Source organism: Bos grunniens, chromosome 9 (genome assembly GCF_055505025.1).
Source record: "Bos grunniens cultivar Pamir isolate PY7600 chromosome 9, Bosgru_T2T1.0, whole genome shotgun sequence".
Taxonomy (NCBI): domain Eukaryota; kingdom Metazoa; phylum Chordata; class Mammalia; order Artiodactyla; family Bovidae; genus Bos; species Bos grunniens.
Window position 1 is genome coordinate 89,642,587 of NC_141173.1, and position 17,932 is coordinate 89,660,518.

Genomic DNA, 17,932 nt, shown 5'->3' on the forward strand with positions numbered 1-17,932 from the left:
AGGATGACCATTAAGAGCCTTTATTTAAAAATGTTTTAAAGCATGGACTATGAGAATTTTGATTTTCTTTCCTAAGCTGATTTTGAGATGCATGGGTTGCCCTACAGATGTCAACATGCACTTGGAGATTCTAGAAGGCCCAGGAGCAAGACAGACTTTTCCTCTTACCTGTCCTCCACCATCCTCACTTGCAGAAAACTAGCCTCCTTCAGATTTGAGTAGAAAAAGCTAACGTGCTTTTAAAAGATCCTTTAAAATACATATTACATATGTAAATGAAAAAAAAACCCCTCAAACCCTTAAATGGCTGGATGAAAAGCCAGATGGGTCATGGGATGATCAGATGGCAGAGGAACGGCTTCAGAGGCAGAGAGAAGCTAACCTCAGCAGGACACTGAAGTCAAGAACCTAACTGATCAGGGATCAGTAGTGCAGAGCTGTCGAACCAATGTTGAATGAGAAAGTTACCAAAACGCTCACTGAACATGCATCCTCACTCCTGCTCTGAGCTGTAACAAAATTTATGTGTCCAATGAATGCTTGATTATTATTTTTCCAACCCAAAATGCCTGTCTAGACTTTAACCTTTATTAGTAGTGAAGAGAAAGTGAGCTGGTATTCATTAAAAAAAAAAAAATTCAGGCAGATTAACAGATGACTTATACCCTTGTGAAATGTCTGTCTTGACCCAAGTGCTAGGACAGTGAGAATTAGGCCTGGTGTGGAGAAAGAAAGGCCACCCCCTCCTCTGTTTTGTACAGAAGACTTTTCCACTCCTAGTCAAATGGTGGTGCTAGTTCTTTAGTTTTGAGTTTCTGCATTTCCTAATTTCATGGTCATAACAGCCTCTTGTCTACTGCCTCAGAACGGATTTCACCAAAACTGAAAATAAGGGCTCCATGCTCAGAAGTTCCCTAACGGACTCGAAAGGTTAATGTTCCTTTCCCTTGCCCTTCTATAGCATACGAAGACAGTCTTTCAGTGACATTCTTCTCCTCAAGCAGGTACTCCTATTTCTTCTTCTCAGTATATATGTATATATATACTCTTTTTCTTTTTGTTATATGTGCTACTATTTACAAACGTGATGTAACTTTACAGCTTCCCTCTCCTGTGAAAAGATGTTCATTTTTCTCTTAATGCTCCAGGGATATTTTGCAAAGTTTCTGGCAAGTATTAGTATGACATTGAAATGTTAAGTCTAAACTTGGTACAGTGAAAATCCACTTTTTAAATGATATTCAGCTGAGTCAGAGGGCAACTCGACTACCCTTTTCTTAGCACTCACTGACAGGCTGTCTGCTTGCTCCAGATAACGCCTATTTATTTGATCCAGCTCTAGCTAGAAGGTTTTGGATTATCGAAATGTGGCAGAATTTCAAAAATTATTAATTGGACTGATCACGGGCTAGCGTGAACATGCTACCTGTTTTCGTCATCTTTGGGTGCCGTAACTTCTGTGAGTTGAAACTAAGCAATCTGAATAAGCCATTACTTGTTTCCTGAAGGCAGTCAAGTTTTCTGAAAAGCTACGCCATCTAGCAATCCAAAAGTCAGCCACCCTGTCTTTAAATTGCCTGTGATTTCAGAGCAAGTTCTCTTGGGTCTTTCTGCCTCAGTTTGCTCTCCTGTGGAAGACACTCCTGGGCACTTTTTACAGGGGGTTGGCGTGTACGTAAGTGTCTCCCTGCACCACAGAGTGCTACTTAAATAATGATGTGGCAGTCACAAAAGACAGGGCAGCATACTTTCATTTTGGTTAAAGGCATGCCACATGTTTCAGGAAATGTGTGTTACGTTCTAAGTTCTGTGCTGTGTTAAGAGGGTAACCAGTCTTCGCTCTCCCAGACATGCCCATAGTAGCCAACATAATTAAAAAAAAAAATCTTAATGTAAGTATTGAGCTTTATCAGGACTTGGGATCATGGCACTGATTTCTGTTCAAAGATGCCAGATTTTTATTGGCTTTCTGGGCCAGATATAACAGACTTGCAAAGTTACTCCATGCACAAGATTGCTAGGAAACTCACCTGGTTTTGAATATTATATATATACACACATATATTTACATACATATGTAGGTATATATATATATATATGTTTATTTCACATCTATGATGTATATATGATATATATATTAATGTTGAAAGTGAACTTATGAATATGAGGTTGCAGTGTTTGAATTTTATCTTAAAATACACTGAGAGACAAAAGAAATGAAATTAGATGAATCCTTATGAGATGTAGGCTTCAGAACCTGTTTCTACTCTATATAATCCTTTCCTCTTTCTCCAAAGCAAATGTTTGCTCCAATTTTGTTAATATCCTATGAAGATTGCCCCCTAGGATTTAATGCATGTGACTATACTATTCTAGTGGTTAGATATAACACTTACAGGGTATTAGGTTTCAAAGAAATTAGGAATAAAAATAACATAATCATCAGAGACAACAACATGGAGGGAAAAAAAGCAAAAATTTTGAATATGCATGTAAGTGCCATATATCCTAGCAGATATTATTTCTTAGACTCTTGGAGGTATTTGTTTTATTTTATGGCAATGACAGTCGAGGAAAGGGATTAAAGTTTATGTTCTCAAACTTGCAGCAAGAACGGAGTCAAACAATTATCTTTCATTTCAATTAACTCTGTATCTTTCATTCAGTTTAGGATTTAGAGTTATCGACTCTCTTCCTTTTTGCTAACACCCACTCTCAACCTCTGTACAATGTAAATATTTGCACTTCAGGTCTGCTAAACATTTTCATGTGGTTTTCTGTGGCTTCGCTCAGTATTTGTCCATATTCATTTAGTCCAGTTGATCAGTACAACCGCTGAGACTCAGGGCCTGGTACCTAGGCTTTAGTTTGCCCAAAACAGAGAACAGCACTGGTTCATGGTTGCAGGTTGGCTACAAAGATTAGGCAAATAATTGCCAAAGATAAGGCAAGAATGAGAGTGACCCAGCTCTGAGTAGATCATCCATATTGGTTGTAAAATGTTCATAGCATAAGTTTCCCTCATAGTGGTTGAGAAATGGCCCTGCCCATTCATGTCCATCATGGCTGTGTCTGTCCTTAATCCCCGTGTTGGGCTCCCTGCACAGAGTGTAATAAACTGCTAGTTTTAGAGCAAGGTACTTGTATGTGTTAGTTGCTCAGTCTTTGTGACCCCCATGGATGGTAGCCCGCCAGGCTCCTCTGTCCGTGGGATTCTCCAGGCAAGAATACTGCAGTGGATTGCCATACCCTTCTCCAGAGGATCTTCCCAAGGCAGGGACTGAACCCTGGCCTCCTGCACTGCGGGAAGATTCTTTACCGTTTGAGCTATAGGGAAGTCTTAGCAGGTGGCTTTTGATGAAGGTGATGGTGAGGAAGGTGATCTTGCCTTCTAGGCACCAATTCAGTCGACTTCCTCTGGATCGTTCCCACTGGACCCTGACAAAACCTTGCACATCAGTGAGTTTATCATTCTTTCTAAGGAGTGTAAATTTTTTTTCTTTCTCACTCTGAGACAGAGTCAGAATGCAGAGGCTTGCATTATCCCTGTGTGCGTGCTAAGTCGCTTCAGTTGTGTCCGACTCTATGAGACTCTATGGACTGTGGCCCACCAGGCTCCTCTGTCCATGGGATTCTCCAGGCAAGAATATTTGAGTAGGTTGCCATGCCGTTCCTCAGGGGGTCTTCCTGGCCCAGGGATTGAACCTGCATCTCTTATATCTCCTGCATTGGTAGATTGGCCCAGGGATTGAACCTGCATCTCTTACATCTCCTGCATTGGTAGACAGATTCTTTACCACTAGCGCCACCTAGGAAGATCCTTGCATTATCCATTTGCCCCTAAAAATATGTTGCTGGAAAGCATCTGCTTCTGCTCGGGTCTCCTCTAGCAGACCTCTTTGGTGAGGATTCAGATGTTCAGCAATTTTGATTCAAAACCACAGGAGATGGCTGAGTCCAAACCAGCATGCCCATCACTTTCTAGTTGTATGATTTAACCTCTGGCCTCAAATTCCTCATCTGTAAAGTAGGGATAATAGGAGTGGCCCCTGGATTTAATTGTGTGGAGTAAACGAGATTAAACTACTTAATAAACCACTTGTAGTCTTCACATGTTAGAAACTCCATAGGATGAAGTCATTTTTATTCCAAGCCTAGTTACACTGCCTGATAGTAAATGTTGGTGGAATAAATGACTAAACCTCATGGTCAGTATCACAGCCACTAGGAGTTTGCATCCATTGGACCAAACAGGGAACTTGACCTGAAAAAAAAGAACAAAAGCAGTCAGCTGAGCCTGCCATGGGTGCAATGCTGCTGTGTCTGTAATAAGCATAAAGTATTGGAAGAGAAGGTACAGAAATCCCTAACATCCTACCCTCCATTATGACTTCTCCTTTGTGACCCTAAGGGTAGTTACATCCATTTGTGATAAGAGGAGTAGGAAAGAAAATGGGCAAATTCTTGCTGAGACAAGGATGAATGAAACTTGGTACAAATGCTTCCCATTCATTTTGCTGTCCGGAGAAGTGTTCGGTTTGGCGGTTGGGCCAAGCCTGAGTCTGTACTTGTGTACAGTTGTACCCTGATTTCTCATTCAACGTGATGCCAGAGACCTGGGGTGATTTCACCCTCTGGCTCTATAACAAACACTTAATGCCCACGAGGCAGTAGGAACAGCAATCGTATTAGTATTTCCCTTTTAGGGAGCTCTGATTTTGTACCAAGCTTTTTATAAGCATGATCACATTTAATCCTTACAACCACTCCACATGGTAAACAACAGTATGGTTCCAGTTTTACAAATGAGGACACCAAGGCTTTGCAAACTTAGGTCATGTGCCCAATGTTAGATGTCTTTACAAAGGACAGTTCTAAGACTTGAAGATAAGCTTCTCTGTTTCCCAAGCCCCCACTTCCAGCCATTCCTTGATAGAACACTCATCTCTAAAGTTTTGGATCCATATGATCCTTGCCGAGGAGATCTAACCAGTCCATCCTAAAGGAAATCAGTCCTGAATGTTCATTGGAAGGACTGATGTTGAAGCTGAAACTCCAATACTTTGGTCACCTGATGCGAAGAGCTGACTCATTGGAAAAGACCCTGATGCTGGGAAAGATTGAAGGCGAGAGGAGAAGGGGATGACAGAGGATGAGATGGTTGGATGGCATCACGGACTCAATGGACATGGTTAGTGATGGACAGGGAGGCCTGGAGTGCTACAGTCCATGGGGTCACAAAGAGTCAGACACGACTGAGTGACTGAACTGAACTGAATTGATCCTTGCCTTGGAGGAGCAAGCTGAGCATCTAGGCTGATAAGAGATAAGAGAACAGTCTTTTGGACTCTGTGGGAGAGGGAGAGGGTGGGATGATTTGGGAGAATGGCATTGAAACATGTATAATATCATATATGAAATGAGTCGCCAGTCCAGGTTCGATGCACGATACTGGATGCTTGGGGCTGGTGCACTGGGACGACCCAGAGGAATGGTATGGGGAGGGAGAAGGGTTCAGGATGGGGAACACATGTATACCTGTGGCAGATTCATTTTGATACATGGCAAAACCAATACAATATTATAAAGTTGAAAAAATTAAAAAAAAAGGAAAAAAAATTAAAAAAAAAAAGAGATAAAAGCATACACCCTCAGGGTCTCAGTATCTTCATCTGTAAACTGGGAATGATATTATCTGACTCATAGAAGCTTTATGGCTCTTCATGGGGATTAAATTGAATAATGTAAGTAAAAGAACTTTGCAAAAAGTTCAGCCTTTTGAAACATAGGTGTTAGATGCAGAATGCATAAATAATGATTTAGTTACATGTCACCACATGAGTGAGAGTGGCTCTTGTGTGATGCTATGAAATGGGGATGAAAGGTGGGTTCATTTGTGCTCTAAAGGCCTGAGAGTGTGTGCAGTGGTGGAGGTGTGGGCGGAGAGGCTTGGGCCCCGAGGCAGGTGGGAAAGGTTGTAAGTAGGGCAGGCAGAGGGGTGGGGCTTTGGCGGGGTAGTGGCAGACAGGCTGGGAGTCAGCCAGCTCCCTCTCTGTAATCCTGTCCCTGGGGCATCCCAGTAGTCCTTGGGATGCGCTATGACTTGTCTGAGAAGACAAGCGGCCAGGAGCTGCCCTCGCAGTTCTGTTGTAAAAAACCACAAACACTGGTTCAGCTGCACACCTGGCACTTCATTTTACTAAGCCCGGCCATCAGGAGCTTGAATTGGCTTCTCTCTTCTATTTATAGTCATCAGCAACTCTCAGTTCTTTGAGGTTTCCTGCTACGAATGAATGCAGATGGAGGCACAGCCCTCCAGCTTCCCTTTCTCACTACCGTGAAGACAATGCACAGCCCCGGGTGGGAACTGGCAGTCATGAGCGGGGAGAGACAGGCCCTGACAAAAGGACCACCTAGGGAAATGGACAAGTCTATGCACTCACGGCCCCTGGTCTGGGTCCCTGTCCTTTGCTGGGACAGTAGATTGCCAGTGGGGTTTTGGCATTTCTTTTTTCTCTGCTGCTGCTGCTGCTGCTGCTAAGTTGCTTCAGTTGTGTCTGACTCTGTGCGACCCCATAGACGGCAGCCCACCAGGCTCCGCTGTCTCTGGATTCTCCAGGCGAGAGCACTGGAGTGGGTTGCCATTTCCTTCTCCAATGCAGGAAAGTGAAAAGTGAAAGTGAAGTCGCTCAGTCGTGTCTGACTCTTCTCGACCACATGGACTGCAGCCTACCAGGCTCCTCCATCCATGGGATTTTCCAGGCAAGAGTACTGGAGTGGGTTGGCATTGCCTTCTCCTTCTTTTTCCTCGGATCCCATCAAACTGTACTCTGACCAAATAACCAGCAGCTGAGCTCTCTAAACACGCTTATTCCCCTAGATTGGTTCAGAAGACCTGAAAGCCCTTTTGCAAATGGATGAACTACATTTCTGAGACCCTTCTTCCCTCTGCTGTTCATAGAAATAGTCTCAGCGGGGTATTTCCTTTTCAGAAGTTCGAAAAAGGCACGAAGAAATCCACAAGAAACTTTGAGTTTATCTCACAGAAAGCTGTCTTTTATACTCTCATCTTTACTTACCATTGGGGCTTCCCTGGTGGCTCAGACGGTAAAGAATCTGTCTGCAGTGCAGGAGACCTGGATTCGATCCCTGGGTCGGGAAGATCCCTTGGAGAAGGGAATGGCTACCCACTCCAGTATTCTTGCCTGGATAATCCCATGGACAGGGGAGCTTGGTGGGCTACAATCCATGGGGTTGCAAGGAGCTGGACACGACTGAGCGACTAACATACACTTACTATAGCCAGTCATCTGTCAACATTCACTTCCTTAAAACCATGTGCTGTAAAGTAAGAGATGATCACATCATATATGACAATCCGTTTGACTATATTTCACCTTAAAACTATGTGACAAATATAGATTTCTTTGAAATTTTGAAAATTCTACTTACATCATTTTTTTTTTTTTTTGCTTATTTTTGTTTCTACAGTCACCATGTGAAATTGGTGGCACTCAAGACAAAAGGACACACACTGCTGCCTCTGCACCTTTTTAGCAAGAAACACAAAGCCCTTCCCCAAAGTCTCTACCCCTGCCCTGCCCCAGGCTTCCCTGCACCAAATTTTACTAAAGGATATTTAGAGATTACTTAGAATCCAATATAGTTCAATTTAACACACACTGTTCAGTTTTTTTTTTCCTGATTTTATTTAAGGAATGAGTAATATTTACAAAGGCCCTGCTGTGGTTTATTAACGTCTGTCCAGAGTCTCTGCTCCCAACCGGACTGAAAGTGTCTTAAGTACAATGACGGGTTTGTGCCTGCCTCACTCTAGTGCCGCGGGGGGACTGGGATGCACTGGATATTGTTGTTTAGTTACTCAGTGGTGTCTGACTCTTTGCTACCCCGTGGACAGTAGCCTGCCAGGCTTCTCTGTCCAAGGGGATTCTCCAGGCAAGAATACCGGAGTGAGTTGCTATTTCCTTCTCTAGGGGATATTCCCAGTCCAGGGATCCAACCTGCATCTTCTGTGTTGGCAAGCAGATTCTTCACCACTGAGTCACTTGGGAAGCCCTGCCCTGGGTGTTGGGGGCACAACTGTGTGTGATAGAGCCTGACCTGTTCCTCGATCCTGGGGCATTCACTATCAGTTATGGTCACTAAGGCACATGGTAGGATATGTGATTATTACACAGTGACCATCATGTCACATATTACAATATGGCGAAGTGGAATGTGATGAGTGCTTCATGAAAAGTCAACATGTGGTGTGGAAGCAAGGAAGGGAATCTATTTCTGGGGGAGGGGTGATGGGAAGGAGGGATGGAGAGGGAGGAGATGGTTAGAGATGGTTTCACATAGGAAGTAACATTTGCCCATGGCCCTAATGGATGGGTGATGTTTACCTAGGAAGATTTAAGGAAAGACAAGAACATAAGTAAAGCATGGGGATAAAAGATCTGAGGACTCATTAGCCAGCTTGTGGAAACATGGATGAGAAGAGTGCAGGGGAATGGTGTGAGATTATTTTGTAATTGAGAGTTAACTGTCAGACTTCTGGACTGATGGTGTAGATACTCTAGAGTAGGGTTGAAATGAAATGAAAACTTAACCTTAGGAAAATGCTGTGTAAATTGTAATTCTCAGATGAAGAGTGAGCGTGTCACTCTGGAGGTGATTAAACTAGTTCAAGAGAAAGTGAAAAGTGAAAGTGACTCAGTTGTGTCTGACTCTTTGTGACCCCATGGACTGTATATCCCATGGAATTCTCTAGGCCAGAACACTGGAGTGGGTAGCCTATCCCTTCTCCAGGGGATCTTCCCAACCCAGGAATCAAACGGGGGTCTCCTGCATTGTAGGCGGTTTCTTTACCAGGAAAGCCCCAGTTCAAGACAGGTGTGACACAATTTAAAAAGTCTTGATTGTTTATGGTTGTAAAGAATATTTTTGTTCCCAAAATAACTAGCATAAAAAGAAGTAGGTTAGGATTCAGAAGATATAACTCTGCCACTGATGTGCTGAATAATCTCAGCAAATAACTTGCATGGTCAAGGCTCTGTTTTCCCAACTGTAAAATGGGCATAACAACTACCAAACACTGATTAAAGATGCTCCTAGTGATGCAACGAAGATTAAGTGACAGAACTTGAAAAGTTATATATATATGTGTTACTCATATATGTGTAAAATGCTATTAACTTGGAATATTTTTCTAGTGCAATTATTTTATTTAAACAAAATGTAGAATTAGAAGAGTACATGTTTCTATTAGATTAGATTAAGGTTGTTTTAATTTGTTTGTAGTTATTAAATACGTACTTTGTACTAGATGCTGAATAGTTTTTAAAAAAATATTTTATTGTGGTAAGAACACTTAACATGAGCTCTATTTTCTTAACAAATGGAAGGAAGCCCAAAAGGGAGGGATATATGTATATATATGGCTGATTTACTTTGCTGTACAGTAGAAACTAACACAATGTGGTAAAGCAACTCTACTTCAAAAAAATTGATTAGCCGTACATACACACGTATCCATACGTATGGCTGAATCCCTTCACTGTTCACCTGAAACTATCCCAGCATGGTTAATTGGCTATACCCCAATACAAAACAGAAAGCTAATAAATTAATTAAAAAACTGTTGTTAACTATAGATGTTGTTCAATAGATCTCTCAGTTCAGTTCATTTGTTCAGTCACTCAGTCGTGTCCAACTCTTTGCGACCCCATGAACCGCAGCATGCCAGGACTCCCTGTCCATCACCAACTCCTGGAGTCCACCCAAACCCATCTTCCTTAAGTCAGTGATGCCATCCAACCATCTTATCCTCTGTCGTCCCCTTCTCCTCCTGCCCTCAATCTTTCCCAGCATCAGGGTCTTTTCAAATGAGTCACTTCTTTGCATCAGCTGGCCAAAGGATTGGAGTTTCAGCTTCAACATCAGTCCTTCCAATTAACACCCAGGACTGATCTGCTTTGGGATGGACTGGTTGGATCTCCTTGCAGTCCAAGGGACTTTCAAGAGTCTTTTCCAGCACCACAGTTCAAAAGCATCAATTTTTCAGCGCTCAACTTTCTTTATAGTCCACCTCTCACATCCATACATAACCACTGGAAAAACCACAGCCTTGACTAGATGGGCCTTGTTGACAAAGTAATGTCTTTGCTTTTTAATATGCTGTCTAGGTTGGTCATAACTTTCCTTCCAAGAAGTAAGCATCTTAATTTCATGGCTGCAATCACCATCTACAGTGATTTTTGAGCCCAGATAAGTAAAGTCAGACAACAGATCTCTCAGTTCAGTTCAGTTCAGTCTCTCAGTCATGTCCAACTCTTTGGACCCCATGAATCACAGCACGCCAGGCCTCCCTGTCCATCACCAACTCCTGGAGTTCACTCAAACTCATGTCTATCAAGTCGGTGATGCCATCCAGCCATCTCATCCTCTGTTGTCCTCTTTTCCTCCTGCCCCCAATCCCTCCAAGCATCAGAGTCTTCTCCAATGAGTCAACTCTCCGCATGAGGTGAAGTACTGGAGTTTCAGCTTTAGCATCATTCCTTCCAAAGAATACCCAGGAATGATCTCCTTTAGAATGGACTAGTTGGATCTCCTTGCAGTCCAAGGGACTCTCAAGAGTCTTCTCCAATACCACAGTTCAAAAGCATCACTTCTTTGGCACTCAGCTTTCTTCACAATCCAACTCCCACATCCATACATGACCACTGGAAAAACCATGCCTTAATTAGATGGATCTTTGTTGGCAAAGTAATGTTTCTGCTTTTGAATATGCTAGTGGAGGTGATAGAATTCCAGTTGAGCTATTCCAAATCCTGAAAGATGATGCTGTGAAAGTGCTGCACTCAATATGCCAGCAAATTTGGAAAACTCAGCAGTGGCCACAGGACTGGAAAAGGTCAGTTTTCATTCCAAGCCCAGAGAAAGGCAATGCCAAAGAATGCTCAAACTACTGCACAATTGCACTCATTTCATACGCTAGTAAAGTAATGCTCAAAATTCTCCAAGCCAGGCTTCAGCAATATGTGAACCGTGAACTTCCTGATGTTCAGGCTGGTTTTAGAAAAGGCAGAGGAACCTGAGATCAAATTGCCAATATCCACTGGATCATTGAAAAAACAAGAGAGTTCCAGAAAAAAAAACATCTATTTCTGCTTTATTGACTCTGCCAAAGCCTTTGACTGTGTGGATCACAATAAACTGTGGAAAATTCTGAAAGAGATGGAAATACCAGACCAGCTGATCTGCCTCTTGAGAAATTTGTATGCAGGTCAGGAAGCAACAGTTAGAACTGGACATGGAACAACAGACTGGTTCCAAATAGGAAAAGGAGTCCATCAAGGCTGTATTTGTCACGCTGCTTATTTATTTATATGTAGAGTACATCATGAGAAATGCTGGACTAGAAGAAACACAAGCTGGAATCAAGATTGCTGGGAGAAATATCAATCACCTCAGATATGCAGATGACACCACCCTTATGGCAGAAAGTGAAGAGGAACTAAAAAGCCTCTTGATGAAAGTGAAAGTGGATAGTGAAAAAGTTGGCTTAAAGGTCAACATTCAGAAAACAATGATCATGGCATCCGGTCCCATCACTTCATGGGAAATAGATGGGGAAACAGTGGAAACAGTGTCAGACTATATTTTTGGGGGCTCCAAAATCACGGCAGATGGTTATTGCAGCCATGAAATTAAAAGATGCTTACTCCTTGGAAGGAAAGTTATGACCAACCTAGATAGCATATTCAAAAGCAGAGACATTACTTTGCCAACATAGGTTCGTCTAGTCAAGGCTATGGTTTTTCCTGTGGTCATGTATGGATGTGAGAGCTGGAGTGTGAAGAAGGCTGAGCGCTGAAGAATTGAGAACTGTGGTGTTGGAGAAGACTCTTGAGAGTCCCTTGGACTGCAAGGAGATCCAACCAGTCCATTCTGAAGGAGATCAGCCCTGGGATTTCTTTGGAAGGAATGATACTAAAGCTGAAACTCCAGTACTTTGGCCACCTCATGAGAAGAGCTGACTCATTGGAAAAGACTCTGATACTGGGAGGGATTGAGGGCAGGCGGAGAAGGGGACGACAGAGGATGAGATGGCTGGATGGCATCACTGACTCGATGGACGTGAGTCTGAGTGAACTCTGGGGGTTGGTGATGGACAGAGAGGCCTAGGGTGCTGCGATTCATGGGGTCACAAAGAGTCGGACACAACTGAGCGACTGATCTGATTTGATCTAGGTTGGTCATAACGTTTCTTCCAAGGAGTAAGCATCTTTTAATTTCATGGCTGCAATCACCATCTGCAGTGATTTTGGAGCCCCAAAAAATAAAGTCTGACACTGTTACCACTGTTTCCCCATCTATTTGCCATGAAGTGATGGGACCAGATGCCATGATCTTAGTGTTCTGAATGTTGAGCTTTAAGCCAACTTTTTCACTCTCCTCTTTCACTTTCATCAAGAGGCTCTTTAGTTCCTCTTCACTTTCTGCCATAAGGGGGTGTCATCTGCATATCTGAGGTTATTGATATTTTTCCTGGCAATCTTGATTCCAGCTTATGCTTCCTCCAGCCCAGCGTTTCTCATGATGTACTCTACACATAAGTTAAATAAGCAAGGTGACAATATACAGCCTTGACGTACTCCTTTTCCTATTTGGAACCAGTCTGTTGTTCCATGTCCAGTTCTAACTGTTGCTTCCTGACCTGCATATAGGTTTCTCAAGAGGCCGATCAGGTGGTCTGGTATTCCCATCTCTTTCAGAATTTTCCACAGTTTATTGTGATCCACACAGTCAAAGGCTTTGGCATAGTCAATAAAGCAGAAATAGATGTTTTTTTTCTGGAACTCTCTTGTTTTTTCAATGATCCAGTGGATGTTGGCAATTTGATCTCTGGTTCCTCTGCCTTTTCTAAAACCAGCTTGAACATCTGGAAGTTCACAGTTCACGTATTCCTGAGCCTGGCTTGGAGAATTTTGAGCATTATTAGCGTGTGAGATGAGTGCAATTGTGCAGTAGTCTGAGCATTCTTTGGCATGGCCTTTCTTTGGGCTTGGAATGAAAACTGACCTTTTCCAGTCCTGTGGCCACTGCTGAGTTTTCCAAATTTGCTGGCGTATTGAGTGCAGCACTTTCACAGCATCATCTTTCAGGATTTGGAATAGCTCAACTGGAATTCCATCACCTCCACGAGCTTTGTTTGTAGTGATGCTTTCTAAGGCCCACTTGAGTTCACATTCCAGGATGTCTGGCTCTAGGTCAGTGATCATACCATCATGATTATCTTGGTCGTGAAGATCTTTTTTGTACAGTTCTTCTGTGTATTCTTGCCACCTCTTCTTAATAGCTTCTGCTTCTGATAGGTCCATACCATTTCTGTCCTTTATCAAGCCCATCTTTGCATGAAATATTCCCTTGGTATCTCTAATTTTCTTGAGGAGATCTCTAGCCTTTCCCATTCTGTTGTTTTCCTCTATTTCTTTGCATTGATTGCTGAGGAAGGCTTTCTTATCTCTTCTTGCTATTCTTTGGAACTCTGCATTCAGATGCTTATATCTTTCCTTTTCTTCTTTGCTTTTCACTTCTCTTCTTTTCACAGCTATTTGTAAGGCCTCCCCAGACAGCCATTTTACTCTTTTGCATTTCTTTTCCATGGGGATGGTCTTGATCCTGTCTCCTGTACAATGTCACGAACCTCATTCCATAGTTCATCAGGCACTCTATCTATCAGATCTAGGCCCTTAAATCTATTTCTCACTTCCACTGTATAATCATAAGGGATTTGGTTTAGGTCATACCTGAATGGTCTAGTGGTTTTCCCCACTTTCTTCAATTTAAGTCTGAATTTGTCAATAAGGAGTTCATGATCTGAGCCACAGTCAGTTCCCGGTCTTGTTTTTGCTGACTGTATAGAGCTTCTCCATCTTTGGCTGCAAAGAATATAATCAGTCTGATTTCGGTGTTGACCATCTGGTGATGTCCATGTGTAGAGTCTTCTCTTGTGTTGTTGGAAGAGGGTGTTTGTTATGATCAGTGCATTCTCTTGGCCAAACTCTATTAGCCTTCGCCCTGCTTCATTCCGTATTCCAAGGCCAAATTTTCCTGTTACTCCAGGTGTTTCTTGACTTCCTACTTTTGCATTCCAGTCCCCTATAATGAAAAGGACATCTTTTTTGGGTGTTAGTTCTAAAAGGTCTTGTAGGTCTTCATAGAACCGTTCAACTTCAACTTCTTCAGCATTCCTGGTTGGGGCATAGACTTGGATTACTGTGATATTGAATGGTTTGCCTTGGAAACAAACAGATCATTCTGTCGTTTTGGAGATTGCATCCAAGTACTGCATTTTGGACTCTTTTGTTGACCATGATGGCTACTCCATTTCTTCTAAGGGATTCCTGCCCGCAGTAGTAGATATAATGGTCATCTGAGTTCAATTCACCCATTCCAGTCCATTTGAGTTCGCTGATTCCTGGAATGTCGACATTCACTCTTGCCATCTCCTGTTTGACCACTTCCAATTTGTCCTGATTCATGGACCTGACATTCCAGGTTCCTATGCAATATTGCTCTTTACAGCATCGGACCTTGCTTCTATCACCAGTCACATCCACAGCTGGGTATTGTTTTTGCTTTGGCTCCATCCCTTCATTCTTTCTGGAGTTATTTCTCTATTGATCTCTAGTAGCATATTGGGCACCTACTGACCTGGGGATTTCCTCCTTCAGTATCCTATCATTTTGCCTTTTCATACTGTTCATGGGGTTCTCAAGGCAAGAATACTGAAGTGGTTTGCCATTCCCTTCTCCAGTGGACCTCATTCTGTCAGACCTCTCCACCATGACCTGCCTGTCTTGGGTGGCCCCACAGGGCATGGCTTAGTTTCATTGAGTTAGACAAGGCTGTGGTCCTAGTGTGATTAGGTTGACTAGTTTTCTGTGATTATGGTTTCAGTGTGTCTGCCCTGTGATGCCCTCTTGCAACACCTACAGTCTTACTTGGGTTTCTCTTACCTTGGATGTGGGGTATCTCTTCACGGCTGCTCCAGCAAAGCGCAGCCGCTGCTCCTTACCTTGGACGAGGGGTATCTCCTCACTGACACCCCTCCTGACCTTGAACATGGAATAGCTCCTCTAGGCCCTCCTTTACCTGCGCAGCCACCGCTCCTTGGATGTGGGGTTGCTCCTCTCGGCTGCCGCCCCTGGCCTTGGGCGTGGGGTAGCTCCTCCCGCACGCCACCCCTGACCTTGGATGTGGGTAGCTCCTCTCGGAGGCAAGGATACCAATTAAAAAAAAAAAAAAAAAGAAAAGGCAAAGACTTGTTCAGGGTTGGGAGTTGGCGGGGGGAAGGCCAAGCACACTAAATAATTTGATTTCAGTTACAATAAATCTCAAGTGATAATACTCCACTCCTGAGGATGCTCCCTGGTGGGCAATGTTGGGGCATTTTATTTTAAGCAGAAAAGTACAGGGACAGGGTGACATCATAACATTCAGCATGAGGAACATTGCTCACATTGGTCTGTGGGCCTACCCCTCCAGATTATTTAGGCTTCACAAATCAAGCCAAGAGGTATTTCCAAATTTAGTTTGTGAGGGAAAGGTTTCGTAGAAGAATGTTGTTTTCTAGGAAATGAAAAAGCAGAAAGCAAAGTCTCCTGCTTACTATGGCATTCATGTTGCATAAGCAATATTAATAGAGTTGAGTATTAATCATTCAGAGCAGCTCACAAATTATCTATGTTCAGATTACACAGGGCCCTTGCTTCACTTTCTTCTCACCATCTGGGGTCTGTCCATTTGACTCCTCCCTCGGCACTTGGAAGAGAAGCGAAACTGAAGTGCACCAATTTTCCACTTGATAACAGCCATGGTGAAAAGCTCAGTAGGGGAAGGGGTTTATACTGTTAAGTCGAAGAAAGTTTTTGGATTGCTTAAGGCTCCAATTTGTTGATGGGATTTCTAGAATTCACCAACACCGATATTTGAGAATTGAGTACTCTAGACAAGTTTGTAGATTTACGAAAGTGTAACTAACAAGGGCTGTCCTTAAATTTCTTATCCAGCTCTTCAGTTCTAAATTTATTGCCAATTTTGTTTATCAAACTTATTCTCAGAGGAGTGGTATTTGCTAGGGCCACAAGGAAACATCTGTGAGCTTAAACCTTAGAGGCAGATAGCCAATTAGAACATTTGGCATTTAAGGCTTAGATTGCAGAAGAGAAAAATTAATCAAGGAAACCCTTAAAAATATTGAGAAGGCAACTTAAAAAAAGTCTTATCACTGATGAACTGAAGTACTGAGTTCATGTTAATTAAGAAATGTCAGGATTTAATAATGAATCAATGAGGACTGTCATATTATGGCAAGGTTGGATGTTGATGTCAATCTGTGTTGCCAGGATTTATGGCAGATTATATAATAGAATCCTGAGCTCTGTGAGATCAAAGGAAAATGCTGGCTCTCTCTTCATCCATTCTCTTAGGTCAAGCCTACCCAGCAAGAAGCCAAGTTGAGAGTTGAGCAATTATCTGAAGTGGGCAGTAAAGACTGCCAAAACCAGATAATACATAACCAGAAAGTCACCATGGAGGGAAAATGTGGACTGAAAATAGAAGGGAAGGGGGTAAAATGTCAAACAGTTTGGTCAGTGTCCACAGTCCACAGTCACTGGATAACAGCCAATTCCTGGCTTCATGTAATTATCTAGAATGAGTATAAAGACTAGAGTTAAAAAAAAGATGAATTCATTACCAAGGTTGTTGTGTATTTGTGCAAAATTTCTCTGTATCTGAATTACTATCTGTGACATGCTGATTTTTGAGTAGTCCCAGGGATTTTACTATTTTAGATTAGTATGTCGAGGTGACTGAGGAAGCCCAAGCACTCTATTGTCTTACATGGAGAATACATTTTAGATGAATTGAACGTTATATTTAATTAACCTTTTCCACCTACAGCATAGGCTTACGAACTTTCCATTGAAAACTTTGATTCTCCCTTACCTTTATCATTTCCTTATGTGGTAATTTCTGTATCTCCTTGATGTCCATAGAATTTATCAAGGAATAGTACAAACCCACTGGAATAGGGTTTGTATTATCTTTGGTTAAAAGATAAAAAATAAAACTACCAAAGTCTTAGATCAATGTCATTTTTTTTCTTCTATTTGAAATGGAAACCATAAACTACTTACTCTGAGCAGATGTTTCCTAGACCTAAAATATAGTTGTCATTCCTTGACCCCTATAAATCTGTCATTGTGTACCTGCTAATCTTGAAAACTCCTTAATTCAACATTAAACTTTCCATTTGTTGTTTTTTTATTGAGAAAAAGTTCATAAATTAGATTCCCTGTTGCTTAGAATTAAGAAAAAACACAGTCAGGCTAGTATTACAGAGAGAAAAACAAGTTATGAAGTTAGTATTTTTTCACTCTATCATGTCTTGTACTTTGAAAGCCATCGTATACAGCATTTGGGGAAAAAAAAAACACCCAAAAAATAACCCAGGGCCTTTTTTCAATAGCTCAGGCTGATGTTTGAAATTCACAGTGAAAATTGCCCATGGAATATTCTTGAAGTACTGCTAGGGAGACCATTGGAAACCTTATATAAAGTAAAAATTCAAGAAGAATTTTGCATGAAGTAAGGATTAAGAAAGTTGTTTTGTAAATAATATGAATGTGTGTATTAAGTGGCATTGTTAAATTTCTCACTCACTCTGTGTAGGGACTGCTTTTCCTGTCATAGAGCAATGTCTGAATCTCTGTGATATATCCATATAACACAGCCACCAGAGGTTCAAGTCAGCTTCTGGTGAACTCATGTTTGGAGATGCTGTGGGCCAGCATTTTTTGCTCTAATAGCAAAATTGATCTACAAAAACAGAATTCATCCTATGGACCTGAGTTGG

At 42.1% G+C, this 17,932-nt stretch overlaps 1 protein-coding gene across 3 annotated transcripts in view; it reads left to right on the forward strand.

The window, feature by feature from the left end:
• Positions 1-850: 850 nt before the first annotated feature.
• The window catches only part of ESR1 (estrogen receptor 1), a 409,016-nt gene continuing 391,934 nt past the window's right edge, over positions 851-17,932 (forward strand). Inside the window, exon 1 of one of the 3 annotated variants that reach the window (XM_086318369.1) lies at positions 851-1,004. The gene's annotated coding sequence lies outside the window, so the exon portion shown is untranslated. The remainder of the gene's footprint in view (positions 1,005-17,932) is intronic. The other 2 variants (XM_086318371.1, XM_086318372.1) reach the window with 2 other exon arrangements.